This window comes from Mustela nigripes, chromosome 4 (genome assembly GCF_022355385.1).
Source record: "Mustela nigripes isolate SB6536 chromosome 4, MUSNIG.SB6536, whole genome shotgun sequence".
NCBI lineage: Eukaryota > Metazoa > Chordata > Mammalia > Carnivora > Mustelidae > Mustela > Mustela nigripes.
In genome coordinates, this window is record NC_081560.1 from 110,945,912 (window position 1) to 110,964,349 (window position 18,438).

The following is an 18,438-nucleotide window of genomic DNA, read 5'->3' on the forward strand; positions in this document are numbered from 1 at the left end:
CATGGGCCCTTGGAGTTAGAGAATCCCCCTCATACTGCTCATGGAAGGGAGTCCTCTAGCCTCTTCTACTCTGGGCGGAGCAGCCCTTGTGCCTTCTTAGGCAGCCCTGGGTGAGCTTCGTCTGCCATGGCTGCCAGGCTGTCCTCTGTGCAGGGTCTGTTCCTTGTGTCCTCACCTGGATGCCACAGTCACCTGGATGCACCTGCTGTTGCCAGAGCAACTAGCATCCTCTTGCCTCCTGTGTATCCTGCCCTTCACTGCTTGGAAGACTGTGCTCTCCCCTCACTGCCCTCTCTCTCAGGCTCAACAGCCCTTCCTATCTGTGTGTGTGTCTGTGTGTGTTTTAAGATTTTATTTATTTGACAGAGAGATAGCAAGAGCAAGAACACAAGCAGGGAGAGTGGGAGAGGGAGAAGCAGGCTTCCTGAGGAGCAGGGAGCCCGATTCAGGACTCGAACCCAGGACGCTGGGACCATGACCTGAGCCCAAGGCAGAGCCACCCAGATGTCCCCCCCACCTGCGTTTTAATTGGTGTAGACCTGGGCAAGCCTCACTGCCCTCAGCCAGAGGTCTGCTGGATGGCCTCTAACCCTCCCCTCTAGCCTATTCCAGATGCCATCTACTCAGGTCGCAACAGATGTGACCTCCTGTGAGCCAGATATTTTCTGCTTTCATTTTCACCTTCTAAAATCTAAAACCTCTCAATTATTTTACTAACGTGGTGCCAAGCCAGGCCTTCATCATGCCAATCTTATGTGTGCGGTTTGGTGAAAATCAGGAATTTACACTTCCAGGGCATCTGGGTGGCTCAGTCGTTTAGGTGTGTGCCTTTGTCTCAGGTGATGATTCTCGGATTGAGCCCCACATTGGGCTCCCTGCTTAGTGGTGAGTCTCTTTCTTCTTCTTCCTCTGCCTCTGCATGCGTGTGCTTGCTTGTTCTCTCTTTCAAATAAATAAATGAAATCTCAAAAAAAAAAAAGAAAAAGAAAAAGAAATTTACATTTCCTTTACCAACTCTTGATCCATCATTGGCTTTCATATTCCAGCCCATAGAGGTACATTTCTTTCTTCTTCTTTTTTTTTTTTAATTAAGATTTTAATTGTTTGAGAGACAGAGAGAGTGACAGGGAGCACAGGTGGGGAAGAGAGGGAGAAGCTGGCTCCCCACTGAGCAGGGAGTCCAATGTGGGGCTTGATCCCAGGACCCTGGGATCACGACCTGAACTAAAGGTGGACGCTTAACCCACGGAGCCACCCAGTCCCCTCCATAGAGGTCCTTTTCAATGACACCGTTCATCATCTCTCCAGCCCCTCCCTTGCACTCTCTGCAGACCCACCAGCATCTCCGTCTCACTCATGGTTTCTTACTGAGGATGCTCAAAGCCGTGTGTGCCTGACTTGGGCAAGGCAGTCAAAGAAAGAAGTTCTCAACACACGTTTTATTTTTTACCTTTTCACCATGGGGAAGATTTTTCTGGATGCTCTCTACCCACTGAGCTATTTTAAGCATGGTTTGTAAGATCTTTGTGCAAAGCATGGAGTTTCTCAAAAGGCAATTTTTTTCTTAAATGCAAAGCAGCAAGCTTATTCGGCTTATGGGTTAATAGTAAAATGGAGCACTGTAATTAAAATTTGCAATTATGCAGGGTAGGATTTACATATCTCAGCTTGCAATTAAGCTACCCCACAATTTATTTGGATATGTTTACAAAGTGCCTGGACATACTGTGATAAAAGCCTTGAGGCTCCTTTTTCAGATGTCTTAGGGCAATTAGACTCAGAGCCATGCCTAGGCATGTGCTGGGCTCTGAGGCATTCCTACTGGTGCTTACACAGGTAGTGGAGTAGCGCAGCACTAGTCCTCATTCTGTATTTACTAAACAGCTGCACACCTTCCCAAATATATGCATTCTTGCCTATATACCCATTCTGCAAGTCAAATTTCATTTTTCTCATTTCACAGATCAGAAAAGGGAAACTTGGGAAGTTAAATGACTTGCCCAAGGTCACAGAACAAATTGGTGACTGAGCCATGACTTTAAACCAGGTCTGGTGTGAGTCTAAGTTTGAATGCTCTCCGTTATGTCCCCAAACCTCTCAAATGCCTCCCACACTATAGGCGATTCAGTGAACATCCGTTAGAGGGTTCACATGGGACTGGAAAGGGGCCGTCACGAACACCCTGCTCAGAGGAGGAGCCGGGCCGAAGGACAGGCAGTGCCGCCCAGGCCCCGAGGTCCCTTCCCTGAGCCGGCCTGACTCCAGAAGTGGCTTCGGTCCGGGGGGCATGGTGGGTGGCTCTCAGCAGGGCTGCCTCCGTCCCGGGCTCTCGTCATTGGCCCAGCGGGCTCTCAGCAGCTCCAGAGCCCGAGCCAGGAAGCGTGAGCATGGGATCTCCCACACAGGGAAATCTGTGATCACTGACCACCATGAGCCTCCTTTCCAGGAGTGGAGCCCTAAGTTTAGAGCAGAAATGCGGCATCCGGGCCCTTCCTGGGCACCGAGTTACCACCTGCAGTCCTGAATCAAATCTCAGGCCCAAAAGGGGGTCGAACTCATTCAAGATGAGAATTTTCTTTTTAAATGGCTGATCTGAAAAATTCCTCTTGGAGGCCACCACTTGCCCTTCATTCTCCAGGCTGTTCTGTAACTCCAGACAACTGTGAAAGGCATGAAAACAGGCCCTCAGTTCCCCCAGGAGCTCAGGGTAGGTCTTCGGGAATCTCCCTCCACAGAAAGGACAATGCAGGCTTCTCTGGATGCACATATAAGTTCGTGAATTTTAAGAGATTTAAAAATGCTTAGGAATCCCTGTGAGACTGATGACAGAGACGTGTTTGGCGCTAACACTGCTCAGCCAGTGCAGGGCCACGTCTGGGGAAACAGTGGGTACGGGACTCCCAGGGAAGCCAGGGTAGGAATATGGACCATGTCCTAAACTTCCCAGAAGGAAAGAAGTAAAGAGATACGAGCGGGAACATTCTTAGTCGTCGATGGTAAAAGGAAAGTGTCAAGGCTGACTGAGAAGCCAAATTGCTCAAGAGTCCAGTGTCCATGAAGCTCTGCCAAACGGCTGGGACTTGGGGCTGACTGAGCATGCGCAGCCGTGCTGGGCCGACCTTGGGTTTCTCTTCCCTCTGAACTTAGCTCTGCATACAATCTCCGCATAAAGTCTCCGGACTTTAGGCCTCAGGTAAGAAACAGACAAGCAAGTGACAGGGTGGCCAAAGGCCCCGGGCAATGGAAAGACAGAGTTCACTCCAGAGTCCCAGAGATCTGTTGTTTCTGCCTGCCCCAGTGAGTTCTGGGGCCCCGGGGGCAGGGAGCTGTGCCAGTCAGGCTGGCCCTCTCTTTCCCCCAGCCTTGGTGGTGGTGGTGGTGGGGGTGCAGGCCTAAAGCCCTTGGCAGCCTTCTCACCCCCGCAAAGCGAGACTGGCCTGAGAATTCTGCAAACACAGAGGAATGCAGGGCACGGGATGCGGAGACTGATTTCTGATGACGCACCCTCTACCCTGGGGTCCCGCTGGGCCTTACTAGAGCTTTGGGCTGTGTAAGCCAGCCAATTCTGTATTTTGCTTAAGTCATTTTCAGTTGGGTATTCTGCCACTTGAAATCAATCATAAAAGCAAGGGAAGGCTTTTATCGAAGGGATTCTTCCTCTCGACCTTTTATTTTGGGGGAATGACAGCATGAAGGTCAGACCTTTATCACCAGAACGATATGGTTCTAACTAGGCTTGAAGCCAGAGAAGGTTCTGGGCGTCCCCTGGGTGGCTCCAGGACCGACGGGTAGATGGGGAGTTTTGAGCCTTTCCTGGTTCCACAGCTCACATGCCCCGTGTCTGATGCTCGTTTTCCACGTCCCTTCTCTGCCTCCGACTTTTCTCAACCAGAATTTCTGGTCTGTGTCTGAAAGCTGTTGTGTCTGAGAAACTAAATGACAAACTCGGCCCCATCGTGCTGTTTTGCTGACGGTTGAGAAAACTCTCACGCACATACCCAGGGGTAAGGTTTGACACTTCAGGTGTGGCGAAGAGCTATTATGCAAATGTATTCCAGAAGGATGATGCTTTTGAGGAACTCCAGGGCGGTGAATTTCTCAAATAGCCCTGGTTCGAGCTTATTATTCATTATGCTGTGTTGCATGATTTTGCTCAGGGTCCTGTTACATTTTGCTGAGCGGTTAAGGAATTTGAAAAGTGCAGAGTAGTGAAGTTGACCATGTGCCTGCAGGAAGGAGTCCAACATGCCCACCTGCTCCCCGGCTGTCTAGGGCTGCTGACTCTACACTTCAAGGTCATGCAGGAGCGAGGCTTTGTGACCGAGTCAGGTTGATGGATGGTTTCGGGGGGTGTAAGTCAATAACAGCATGGAGCAGAACCCTTTTCACTGCAGCAAGTGAGGGCAGGCGGCGTCCTTCTCTGGCTTTTAGGGAAGTGTTAGAGATGGGGCTGATTTCTTCCAAACAAAGGAAGGCAGGAAATAGCTCTTAAATCCACATTAAATCTGCAAATTCTTTTATTGCATTGCATCACATATACAATAGTGCAGGGAGTTTATTGTGTAGATCAAGACCTCTGTCTAATGGAAGTTTAATCCCCAAGAACCCAAGAACCTCGAGCACTTTAGGTCTTTCCTGTTATCGGCCAATGCTCCAAATGGATGTTGCCGGCCATGGTCGGTGTGTTCTCTTCTCCTGTGATGAATGGACTCGGCTGTGGGCAGGCCGCTTTGGGCTACGGGGAATGTGTGCATTTGAGGCTCTAGGTAAAAACTCATTTCTTAGCCTTCGAGTGATCAGGCGGGGCTCCTTTAGTCTGGTTTCAAGAGCATGACTGACTTTAATCCTACTTTACTGAGAGCCGAGAGACCTGGTCCAGGCTTCGTGTATGGTTGCTGCTTCCTGGTACACAGCGGTACCAACTGATTAATGAAATTAGTACATTACATGGACATGGAAGCTATACTCTTTCCTTCTTTTTTTTTTTTTGGTCCCTTTGGGAACATTCTGTCATCATCACTGCTCACCGGGTTTATGATACTTTGTCGTGTCTGGCTTGCTATGTTTGCTTCTCTCTGTAAACATTTAAGTAGATTGATGCTCGCCTTCAAGATAGATGAAAAATGACCAATGATGGAAAAATAATCACATGCAGGAGAATTAAGAAAAGAAAAATCTATTATCTGATAAAAACAAGGCTAATTTAATGTATCACATTCCTTTTCCATTTGTGATGCCTTCTTATGTTACACTGAAGAAAGGACTTTGTTTTAGAGGTTATAGAGCAGAAATTTTACTTCCTAGTGTCAGGGAAGGCTTTGGAGAGAGATATACTTTGAAGTTTGGGGAAGAGGAAGGAGAGAAAGTTCTTAGTGGGTTTTAAAGAAAATTGGATAAGAAATGAAGTTTTTAAAAAAGCAGTTTTAAAGAGCAGTCCAAAATGAGAGAATACTAGCATTCTGTGTAGAGTTATCATGGGTAAAGAACAGCCAGCAGGGAGAAGGTTTTCTTACCATTGCCAAAGAACCTGTTTTGGCACTACATTGAAGAGATTTGTGCACCCTTATGCTTACAGTGTTATTTATAATAGTTATTATAATAGATACGGAAGCTACCCAAGTGTCTTTTGAAATATGAATGGATAATGAAGATATATATTCTACTTAATATATCTAGATCTAAATACATATCATGGAATATTACTTAGCCATAAAAAAGAATGGACTCTTGCTGCTTGCAATGACATGGATGGGCCTAGAAGGTATTATGCTAAGTGAAATAAGTCAGAGAAAGAGAACTATCATATGATTTCACGTATATGTGCACTCTATACAGCAAAACAAATGAGCAAATAAAAAAACAAATAAAAAAATATAGTCTTATAAACGCAGAAAACAAACTGGTGTTTTTCAGAAAAGAGGTAGATGAGGGGGAAGGGGTGAAAGAGGTGAAGGGAATTCACAGGTACAAAAATCCAGTGATTAAATAAATAAGCTGCAGGGATTTAAAGTACAGCATTTAGTCATAAGTAGAGGAATATAGTCAGTAAATTAATAATATTGTAATAATGCTGTGTGGGGAGCATTGTGTAATGTAGAGCATTATCGAATCACCGTGTCGTCCACCTGAAACCAAAATAAAATTGTGGGTCAACTGTACTTTAGTAATAAATTTTTAAAAATAACTTGGGGAAAGGCTGGGCAAATGCAGGACAACTGGGAGCGAGGAATGAACCGATTTTATCTGCTCCGTGTTGTCCTTGAGCTCCCGGAGCCAAGACTGGACACAAACTATTTCAGGATTCGAAAAATCAATATGGAAAACATTTTCAGGGTAAACTTGACTATTCCTTTTTCCCCATTACAGAAAAATCCATCCCCGAATATACTGATGCAGGGAAATCAAGAGGCTTTTCTGCTCTCTCATCGTTCCCTGGGGTGACTGGCCCATCACAAGGTTAAAGTGATTCTTTGATTCATTTTGCGTAGGTTGGTGGTCACCAGTGCAGCTCTGCATTTTAATTTCCTACCTCAAGTCCTGTGCAATGTTTAGTTGCCACTGTATTCACGGAGACACCAGGGGATCAGAAAAATCAAGCGATGCTCCCCTTTACACCCCTCACACAGGTTAATAAGTCATTAACCAAGTTAGAAACAGAAATCCAGTTTTATTCACTTAAAATTCCAGTTTCAGTGTTGGGGGTATGGAACGTGAGCAGAGGACCATGCCATGATCTGGAAGGGACGAGAACGGCAAAGGAAAAGCGAAGTCCGTCTCAGCGGGGAGCGCGCGGGCAGGCTTTTATTAAGTGCTTCCTCCCTCAGTGACAAAACGACTCCATGTGCTCATGGCTGCGTGTTGAGAGAGGGGGTCTTCTTCACGTTGCTGCCTCTCCAGACATAAGCAGCCATGCCAGCGGGAGGACCTCAGGGAAGTCATAGGGCTGCGTGCGCCCCTGCACAGATGGGACTGCTCCTTGCCAAGGATGACCGTGTCCTTTTTGCTGGGCAGGGGGCTCCTCTTAATCCAAATCCTGTGCATTCCACTGGTCACTAATGAAAACAAAACAAAACAAAACAAAACAAACTCCATGTGTCTTCATTCCCAGGAGAAATTTCGCCCGCAACTCTAAAACACTGTTGCATAAATGACATCAGACTTCTTGCTACCGGAAGGATATAGCACGCAGAAGTCAAAACCTTCCATCAAGCATGTTAAACCTGGGAAAAAACCAGCACCTCCTTGATAATTTAATTTTTATGAATCCATTATAATCTTCTGCATCTTTCTTTATTCAAGTCTCCCTTTGGCTGACTCTGCCCAACTGCATACAACACGAATGTTTTTATTACTGTTTTTATTAGTTGCGTTTGCAGAAAGAGAAGAAACACTTTTCACCCCCTAAATATTTATGACCTTCCAGTGAATGAGTAGTTGGATTTCATATCCTGTATTTGAAATGTTGGATAATCTTGAATTCTTCTGGCTGAAATGGGAGAAGCGATCTTAATTGGAAATGTAAGTGAGTTTGGATCAGAAATGAAAATTGCACTTGAGTGGGTTATTATTACAGTAATGAAATTCAGGCCTGCTCTTAGCTATGATATTTTTTTATTTTAAAAAAAATTTAGGCTCTTTCTCTTTATTGATTCATGTATAGTTGAAAGAAATAATACAGAGAGATCCCCTGTATAACCTTCACCCAGTTTACAGATGTTAACATCTTGCAGAACTGTCACAATCAGAATATTGGTGTTGATAAACTCAAGATACAGAGTTTTTCTACCACCACAAAGATCTCTCCTGTTGTCCCTCTCATACGCTCATGCTCGTCCTTGTTGCCGCTACCACCTTCTTAATTCCTATCAACTATTTTTTTAAAAGATTTTATTTATTTATTTGACAGACAGAGATCACAAGTAGGCAGAGAAGCAGGCAGAGTGGAGTGTGGAGGGAAGCAGACTCCCTGCTGAGCAGAGAGCCCAATGTGGGACTCAATTCCAGAACCCTCAGATCACATGACCTGAGCCGAAGGCAGAGGCTTTAACCCACTGAGCCACCCAGGCGACATCCTATCAACTATTAATCCATTTTCCAACTCTGTAATCTTGTCATTTCAAGAATGTTATATGACTGGGATCATACAGTATTTATCCTTGTGGGGTTAGCTGTTTTCTTTTTTTTTTTAAGACTTATTTATTTTTTTGAGAGAGAAGTGTTTGAGAAAGAGAGGGAATTAGAGGGAGAGAGAGAGGGAGAGACAGAGTGGGGAGGGCAGAGGGAGAGGAAAGAGAATCTCAAGCAGACTTCTCCCTGAACTTGAACGTGGGGCTCGATCTCAAGACCCTGAGATCCTGACCTGAGCCAAAATCAAGAGCTGGCCACTTAACTGACTGAGCCACCCATGCCCTGGATTAGTTGTTTTCACTCCCCATAGTTCAGTGCATGTCATTCAAATCATTGTATGTGTCAGTAGTTTCCCCTTTTTAATACCAAGTGTATGGATATACCACAGTCTCTTTATCAAACAACTCACCTGTTGAGGGACAGACATCTGTGGTGTCTTCAGTTTGGGGCTATAATGAATATAGCTGCTATGGACATTTTGAGTGAACACAAGTTTTCACTTCTTTGGGATAATTGCCTAGGACTGCAATTGTCATATGTTAGTGTTTTAAGAAACTACCAAACTTTCTTAGGGGAGCTGTATGCCCTTTTACCTCCCCCCCCCCCCAGCAATGTCTGAAAAATCCAGACTCACCAGATCTTTGGCAGGTGTTTTTACTATTCTTACTTTTAGCCATTCTGACAGGTATATACTGATCTCTCATAGTGGTTTTCGTTTATATTTCCTTAATGACTTATGGTGTTGAACATCTTCTGAGCATGTTTGCCATTGGTATAATCTCTTCAGGGAACAGTTTGTTCAAGTCTTGTACTTGTTTTCTAGATTTTTAACTGTTGAGTTTTGAGAGTTCTTTATATATTCTAGATACTAGTAGTTTGTGGGGTATGTAGCTTGAAAATACTTTCTCCAGGTACCATGCTTTTTATCCACCTAACAGAGTATTTTTTCAGGAAAAAGTTTTTGAAAAGACTTTCCTGTCAAGGACACATGGACTCTTCTCCATGATAGATCCAGTGCTAGACCATAAAACAAACCTCAGTAAATGTAAAAAAGATTGAAATTGTACAACATATGTTCTCCAACCACAATGGAATGAAATTATAAATCAACAGCAAGAGGAAACTTGGAAAATCCCCAAATATGTGTCAAATAAAACAGTCTCAAACAACCAATGGGTCAAGGAGGAAGTGACAAGAGAAAATTTTAAAAATATATATTTTTTGATGGAATAAAATGGAAACATAACATATGAAAATTTATGGGATGTAGCAAAAACAGTGATCAGAGGGAAATTCAGACCATTAAATATTTACATTAAAAAAATTAGAAAAATCTCAAGTCATTCACCTAACCTTCCACCTTAAATGAGTAGAAAAAGAAAAAGTAAACCCAAAGCAAACAGACAACAGAAAATGATGAAGATTAGCATGGGAACAAATGAAATGGAGAGTAGATAAACAATAGGGAGAATAGGTGACACACAAAATGGTTCTTTGAAAATATCGGTAACATTGACAAATCTTTATCTTGAATGACCAAGAAAAAATGAGAGAAGACAAATTACTATAATGACAAATAAAAGTGAGGACACTACTACGAACCTTACATAAATAAAAGGATTACAAGAGCATTCTATAAACTACTGTATGCTAACAGATTAGCCTCGATGAGCTAGAAGTGGAAAACATGAACACCAAAAACAAGAAACATCGTTGAAAGAAGACAAATAAATGGAAAGACATCCCATGTTCAGCAATTTAAAGACTTAAGAATGTGGAATTCCTCTGATTGGTCTACAGATTCAATTAATTCCTGTCAAAAATTACAACTGCCTTTTTTGTGTAAAAAGACAACTTTCCTAAAATTCCTGTGAAACTCCAAGGGACCCTGAAGTAGCCAGAACAATTTTTAGAAACAGAAGTTGGAGGACTCACACTTCCCAATTTCGAAACTTACTGTAAGGTCACAGTGTTACTACAAAACAATGTGTTACAGGTACAAGGGTGGACATACAGATTAATAGAGTAGACTCGAGAGTCCAAGAATAAATTTGTACATCTGTAGTCAATTGACTTTCCACGAGAGTGCCAGGACCATTCAGTGGGGGAAAGGACAGTCTTTTCAACAAATAATGCCGGGACAACTGGATATCCACTTGCCAAAGAATGTAGTTGAACCCTTACATCACACCATACATAAAAAATAAATCAAAATGACTCAGACTTGAGTGTAAAAAGCTGAAACTGTGAAACTCTTGGATTTGCAATGAATTCTTAAACACCAAAGTCACAAGCAACAAAAGAAAAATTAGATCATTGAAATTAAAACCTTTTTACACTGAAGAGCATGATGAAAAAGAGACAATTCCACTCTGAAGTATTCGTCCAAGGACATTTCAAAGAAGGTTTTCAAACAAAAACTTGTGCATGGAGTTCGTGTTCTAGAATCATTGTTCATACTAGCCAAGAAGTGGAAACAACCCAAATGTCATTATCTGATGAATTGACAAAATGTCATACATTATACAATGGAATGTTATTTAGCCATTAAAAAGAATGGGATTCTGATACATGATACAACATAGATGAACTTTGAAAACATTATGAAAAACTAAAGAAACTGGACACGAATGCTGCATATAGTGTGATTTCATTTATATGAAATGTAGTGGTGACGGTCACACAACATTGTGAGTATTAAAAGCCAATACATTGTTGCTTTGAAATGTCAAATTGTGAATTTTATGTTAAACAAATTTTACCTAAATATTTTTAAAAGAAATAAGTAGGATAAGTTTGTGTGGGTCTATTTTTGGTTCTCCTTTTTGTTTCATTGATCTATGTGTAATTCCCTTCACCAATCCTATATAGCCTTTATCACTAAAGTTATGTAATAAGCCTTGAAATCGAGTAAATTCCCACTTCTTTTTGTTTCAAGATTGTTTTAGCTGTCATTATTTTTCTGTCCTTTCATATATATTTTAGAATAGTTTCTATCTATAAATGTATATTTTTGATTCTAAATTCTTGGGGAATTTTCTGTAGCTTTCTCCTCTCTCCCTCCTGTTCCCTTCATCCCTACTTTCTTCCTTCTTTCCTTCTCTTCTCTTTCTTGTACTGTCCTTAGTTTTGTTAACAGAATAATGCTACCTTCATAAAATGAACTGGGAAGTATCCTCTCCTTTTCCATTTTTTGGAAAAGATTTTGTTTCATTGGTGTTCTTCCTTAAATATCTACAAAAAAAAATATTGTGGAATTTTGACAGAAAGCGTGCTAAACCTTTATGTCAGTTTGGAAAGAACTGGCATCTTTACTATATGGAGTCTTCCAATCCATGAATATGGTACATCTCTCCATTTGATTAGAGCTCCTTTTATTACTTTCATCAGCATACTTGTACTCAGCATACAAGCCCATATATGTTTTGCTATATTTAACAGAGCCTAAATATTTCCTCCTTTTTTGAGTGATTGTAAATATATTTTTTAAAAATTTTGGTGTCCATTGTTACTACATAGAAATACATTTCATTTTTGTACACTTATCTTATACCCTGAAACCAAACTGAGCTCACTTACTGGTCTAGTTTTTTGTTTTGTTTTGTGTTCTTTTTGTAGATTCTTTGGAATTTCTATGTCAATAATCATGTCATCAACAAATATGTGCTGTTTTGATTTATTTCTTTCTTTCAAAACTGTGTGCCTTTTACTTGCTTTTCTTATCTCAGTGCCCTGGTGAGAACTTTAGCACTGTGTTGAATAAGAGTTATTAAAGTGGACATATTTGTATTCTTCTCAGTCATATGGGGGAAGCGTTCAGTCTTTCACCATTAAGTGTGATGTTAGCTACAACTCTTTAGTAGATGTCTTTATCAAGTGAAGAAGTTCCTTTCTATTCCCATTTTTATGAATATTTTTTTAAAGATTTTATTTATTTATTTGACAGACAGAGATCACAAGTAGGCAGAGAGGCAGGCAGAAAGAGAGAGGAGGAAGCAGGCTCTCCGCTGAGCAGAGAGCCCGATGTGGGGCTCGATCCCAGGACTCTGAGATCATGACCTGAGCTGAAGGCAGAGGCTTTAACCCACTGAGCCACCCAGGTGCCCCCCTGAATATTTTTTTTAGTTGTGAATCAGTCAACTACTTTTTTCTGCACAAATTGACACAATCATGTGATTTTTTTTCTTCTTTAGCCTGTCAGTATGATGGATTACATTGACTGATTTTCATATGCTAAACCAGACTTAAACTCCGGGAATTTGTAGTTTTACTGTTTCTTTATTCTATCTTTGCCAAGCTTTAGTATCAGGGTAATACTAGTTTCTTAAAATAAATTGGGAATTGTCTCTTCCTCTTGCAATTTCTGGAGATGAATGTGTATAACAGGTGTTTGTTCTTTTTTAAACATGTGTTAGAATTCTCTGGTAAAAGCATCAGTGCTTTGTTTTATTTGAGTATTTGTTTTATTTTTTATTCATTTATTTTGTTTATTTATTTGTTTATTTAGTTTATTTATTTTATTTTATTGTTTTACTTGAGGAGTTTTTAGATTGCCAATTGAATTTCCTTAATAGGTAGAGGGCTATTCAAATGATCTATTTCCTAACAGGTAAGTTGTAGCAACTAGTGATTTTTGAGGAATTGGTCCGTTTCATCTACATTATAAAATTTATGCATACGAAATTATTTGTAGTTTCCCTTTATCCCTTTGATATCTTCAGTGTTGGCAATATATTGATAACTTGTGTTCTGTCTCTCTCTTTCTCTTTTGGAGGGTGGTGTGCAGGTCAGGCTTGCTAGAGATTTGTCAACTTAATTGACATTTTCAAAAAACTGGTTCTCTGTGTTTTTCTCAATTTTTTATTTTGTTTTCAATTTCGCTGCTTTTTATTCCTTACTTTTTTCCTTATGCTTTATTTGGGTTTCTTTTGCTCCTCTTTTTCTAGATACTTGAGGTGGAAAATTAGATTAATTTGAGACTTTTCCTCTTCTGTTATGTATGTACTTAGTGAATTTTCGCTACTGATTTAGCTGTATTGATATGTATTGATTCACCAGTATTGATATGTTCTGTTTTCATTTTCTTTCAATTTAATTCATTTTCATTGCCACTGAAACTTTATCATTGAAACGAGTTATTTAGAATTGTGTTGTTTGGGACACCTTAATGTGAAGTCGGTTGAGCATCCAACCCTTGGTTTCTGCTCAGGTCATGATCCCAGGGTCGTGGGATTGAGCCTCACCTCGGGCTCTGTGCTCAGCATGGAGTCTTCTTGGATTCTCCTTTTCTCTCCCTCTGTCCTTCCACTTCATGGTTGCATGTGATCTCTCTCTAAAATAAATTAATCTTAAAAAAAAAAAAAAGAAAATAATTGTATTGTTTAGTTTGCAACTGTTTGAATATTTTCTTGTTATCTTTCAGTTATTGATTTCTAGTTTGAGTTCATTATGGTTGGAAAATACACTTGGCATTATTTCAGTTTTTAAAAATTTGTTGAGATAATTTTATGTTCCCAGTTATGTTCTGCCTTGGTATATGCTTGACTGTGATGTGTCTTGGTGTGAGCTTCCTTGAGTTTATCACCAATTTCTCCTCTTCTTATGGAACTCTGATGACCAGAATGTTAAATCTTTTGTCAATAATCCCACAGGTATCTGAGACTGTTTATGCTATTTCAATCTATTTTCTCTCCTTTATTCAGATTATTTATCTATTGTTCTGTCTTCCAGTTCATTAATTCGTTTCTCTGTCATTTTGGAACTGAGTCCTTCCTTTGAGTTTTTTATTTTGCACATATATTTTGCATTATTTTGTATTTGCTTCTATTGTATATTTTTACTTAGAAAATTTCTATTTGGTTCTTCTTGTTTCTTCTATTTCCTTGCTGACTTTCTATTTTTTTGGTTGAGATTCTATTTTTTCCTTTGTTCCAGAAGTATTCTTAGTTGCTTATTGAAGAATTTTATGAACACTAATTCCAAATCTTTGTCGGATAATTCTCTCATTTCTGTTATCTCAGTGTGGCATCCATTAATTGTCATTTTTTACTCTGAGATCTTCTTGCTTTGCATTATGACAAGTAATTTTCTATTGAAATCTGGACAAGATTCTGGGTACTATGTTATGAGACTCTTAATATTATTTCAGCCTTCTGTTTTAACTGGCTTTCACTGACACTACTCAGCATTGCTCTGTTACCTTCAGGTGGGGTTAGAAATCAAAGCCCAGGCCATCAAAGGTGGCTGCATTGACAAAGACCCTCCCACCTTTTTTTTTTTTTTAAAGATTTATTTATGTGAAAGAGAGGGAGTGTACAAGTGGGAGGGGCAGGGGGAGAAAGAATCCCAAGCAGCCCCACAGGGCTCCATCTCATAGCCCTGAGATCATGGCTTGCACCAAAAGCAAGAGCTCGATGCTTACCCGACTGTGTTACCCAGCCACCCAAAAGACCTCCCACCTTTAGTTTGGGATCCCAAACAGCGAATCCCTAAGGTACTGGGAACCAGAACTAGACGATACCTCCCATATGAATGTCTGTCCTCAGGAAGAGCCCACGATGCCAGCTGTACAACCCTATGCCCTCAAGAAGTTTCTCTCCTGCCAAGTCATGTGAGTCACATGGTGACCCAGCTGCCAGAAGAGCAGCGCTGGCTTAGAGAGAACCAGTATGTCAGTGGCAGCAAAAATTAAAGATGCGAAACAAACCTGAAGGAACCTTGTGTCTGTATCCAGTTAAAGAGGTAACAGCGTCCTTCTATTTCAGCTCTAGCTACCTTCTTTTGTCTAGATTTTTCTAAGGCCATCCTGTCCCATGAATCGAACAACAGTCCATCCATAACTCCATTCTGGGTTTGCTGTATGAACAGACACCCATCAGACTTCTGATTTTAGCCAGTCACACTTCCCCATCGAAAGAGAAACAGGAATAATTCTCCCATAAATAGTCTGTGTGTGCTGACAAATGGGAATTTGAAGCAGTATAATTAAATTGCTGTTAAATTATTTAAGTGCCACCGGTAAAACTGTGTAAGAGAGAAGGTGCTTGACTTAGGGAGACATAACAGGAGGTGAGAAAGCAAAATTTGAAGGGCGGAAACTAGTGTAGTTATTTGCATTCCACATTAACATAAGGGAATATTCTTTGGAGTAAGTCATCCTATTCGGAAAGGCCTATGGCTAGACTGTTGGCCTCTGGCCCTCAGGACAATGTTGCCTAGCAATGAACAAGGACTTGCCAGGCAGGTGCTGGGAAGAGTACGTCCAGAGAGACATACACCTAACATGTACCAGCATTCTGTACCCCCCTGGAGACTGGGGCGTGAGATACAAGCCCCCATTTTCTCTCTGAGCAAACAGAATTGATGTTTATGCAATCAGACAGTTAAGGCAGAAATCCAATTACTGAGCTCATTAGCACCTTTGAGTGGTAAGCACCAAATGTAGGGGAGGAAAGCACTGGAGAAAAGCTCAAATGACCTGGTACGGCTGACAGTTCACCTTCTTAGAGAGTCTGGTGGAGAGCCAGAGGCCCTGAGGTACCCAGGCAGCTTGGCTTAGTTATTGCTGATCAAATTTAGCACTCTGCATCCAATAGCCTTTTGAAAAGATAGCTTTCCAGTTAACATAGTTTTAGAAGGTGTTTTAATTCCCCAAGGAGTATAGTAAATGAATTTCTTTTGGCTCAGCCCCACTTTAAAAATTGTTTATTCTGCTGCTAAAAATTCCATTTGTCCTAGGTCTTCAGGTGAAATTAAAATTCCATTTAGGGACTTCTTATGCCAACATGGGATTTCAGCCTTCATTAGAAAGAATTTTGTTGTTTGCTGTATTTTTTGCCACCCTGGGCTCTTTTACTTTCAAAGCTGATCCAAGGGTATTTGGAAGGAAAACTGAAGCAATAATAGAACAGAGTGGTGGGGCTAACAGCGTTTTTGAGATGCAGCCAAATAGTTCTTCTCTCCAGTCCCACAAATCTCAAACAGGATCTCACCTAGATGCTTTTTAAGTGTCTGAAACAGATGGAAAAGGAGAATACTTTTTTTCTTAGCTCCATATAAATATATGTTTTTTAAAGATTTTATTTATTTATTTGACAGACAGAGATCACAAGTAGGCAGAGAGGCAGGCAGAGAGAAGAGGAAGCAGGCTCCCCACTGAGCAGAGAGCCCGATGTGGGGCTTGATCCCAGGACCCTGAGATCATGACCTGAGCTGAAGGCAGAGGCTTTAACCTACTGAGCCACCCAGGCTCCCCTATTTTTTTTTTTTTTTTTAAATCTCTCTCATTCCCAAGAGACAAGTTCACAACAGATTCCTGCATTCTGAGATTTCTTCTTAAGTACCATATCTACTAAGGAGTGCTTGCCATTTATTAAATCATACTCGGGATGTCAATGATCACCTTTAACTCTAAGTTGGAAGTTGGTGGTGGCCAGTCTCTTTTCTTCTTAGTCATGAGAGAAGAATTAACATTAGAAACAGCATTATTTTGGGCCCTTCACTTATTCATGCTAGTTGTGAGCAAAGGTGTGTCTTCATGCTACTCAGGGTCTGGAGTGAGAGGCAGATATAATCAAATAATCACAAAAAGAAATATACGACATGGTAGAGTCAGCCCACCAGGTTCAAATCCTGACTCCACATTTATGTGTGGTTTGGGGACTGTAGTTAATTTCACTGTGGCTCAAGTTCCTACTTGGAGGGAATGGGTATAATAATAATACCTACCCACAAAGGTAGTTGTAAGGATATGATGTGTTAGCTCACGTGAAGTACTTACACAGAGACGTGTTACAGGACTATTAGCTGTCATCACTGTTAGTAATATTAACTATGACAGGCTCCCCACAGGAGAGGTGCGATGTGTGAAGGAGCATATGACATGAGTCTCACCTAGAGCAGGTGTCAGGAAGGCTTCCCTGAGAGCAATACTGGGGCCAGACTTGAAGCACTAGAGGAGTCTGTCAGGAAGGCAGACGGGGTAGAAAGGACTCCAAGTAGAGGGAGGACGCCAGAGTCACAAAGGGTGCCAGGGAAGGCATGGTGACAGGAATAGGAGGTCAGGGCACGCTGCAGACATAGAAAAAGGCTAGCGTGGTTGGAGCAGAGAAAGGAAAGACGGGCCAGACATGCGAAAGATCAGTTTTTCCACAAATGTGAAGAGGACCCTCATTATTGTTCAAACTTGTACGTAAGCCTGTATTCGATGGTATATTTCTAGTGAAAGCCTTTCTTAATGGCTTTGGTTTAACCATGTGAAATTGCCATCTTTGTACATCATGAACAGTTAAATATTCAAGGTCATGTGGTTGAAGTCAGTCTCCTATTTCAACCTTCAAAGGGTGTTGAGACCACCACTGAAGATCTGAAACAAAAAGACACAGAATGCCTGGGCAGCACCGTGGTTAAGCGTCTGCCTTCAGCTCAGGTCATGATCCTGGGGTCTTGGGGTTGAGCCCCACGCTGGGCTCCCAGCTTAGTGGGGAATGTGCTTCTCCCTCTCCCTCTGCTTCTCCATCTGCCTCTCCCTCTGTCTCTCCCCCTGCTTGTGCTCTCTCTAACTCCCTCTTTCAAATAAATAAATTAAAAAAAATCTTTAGGGGCACCTGGGTGGCTCGGTGGGTTAAAGCCTCTGCCTTCGGCTCAGGTCATGATCTCAGGGTCCTGGGATCGAGCCCCGCATTGGGGAGGAGCCTGCTTCCTTTACTCTCTCTCTCTGCCTGCCTGTCTGCCTACTTGTGATCTCTGTCTAATAAATAAATAAAATCTTTTTAAAAAAAACTTTAAAAGATTAAAAAATATAAATAAAAAGACAAAGCAAGTCAGGCACAGTCTCTCTGAGCAGAGCTATTGCACTTATAATGTGTTTCTGGGACACATGAAGGTCAAGGATGGCTGAAGTATTAGGGCAGAAGCGGGTTGATAGCATGGGCACAGACAGTTCCTTGGGGACACACCGTTGATCAGTCACCCCTCAGAATTCCGGAGTGAGTCCGCCCACACTGGCTGTCTTCAGAAGCAAGGGGCCACATGGGTTGGCTGGTTTACTTGAGGCTCTGAATGGAGGTGAGTTGTCATAATCGGAGAGATTTAAAACTGGCTCTGATGGCCGTTTGTCACCGTGGCTGCAGACAATCTGTCATCTTCTAGTTGGTAAGAACCAATTTCATTCTTGTGCTTCAACGGAAGAGAGGCCTGGAAGAATGCGCCCAGTGCTCAAAAGCAAGTGGTGGTGATGCTGATCGCTCACCAGATTTCTGGGATCAGTTGGAACAGAAAGATGCCTGTGTGGGTACCGCTTTTAAAATCAGA

At 41.6% G+C, this 18,438-nt stretch overlaps 1 protein-coding gene across 2 annotated transcripts in view; it reads left to right on the forward strand.

The window, feature by feature from the left end:
- The window catches only part of PCNX2 (pecanex 2), a 313,350-nt gene that overhangs the window by 241,127 nt on the left and 53,785 nt on the right, over positions 1-18,438 (forward strand). The window lies entirely within an intron of this gene.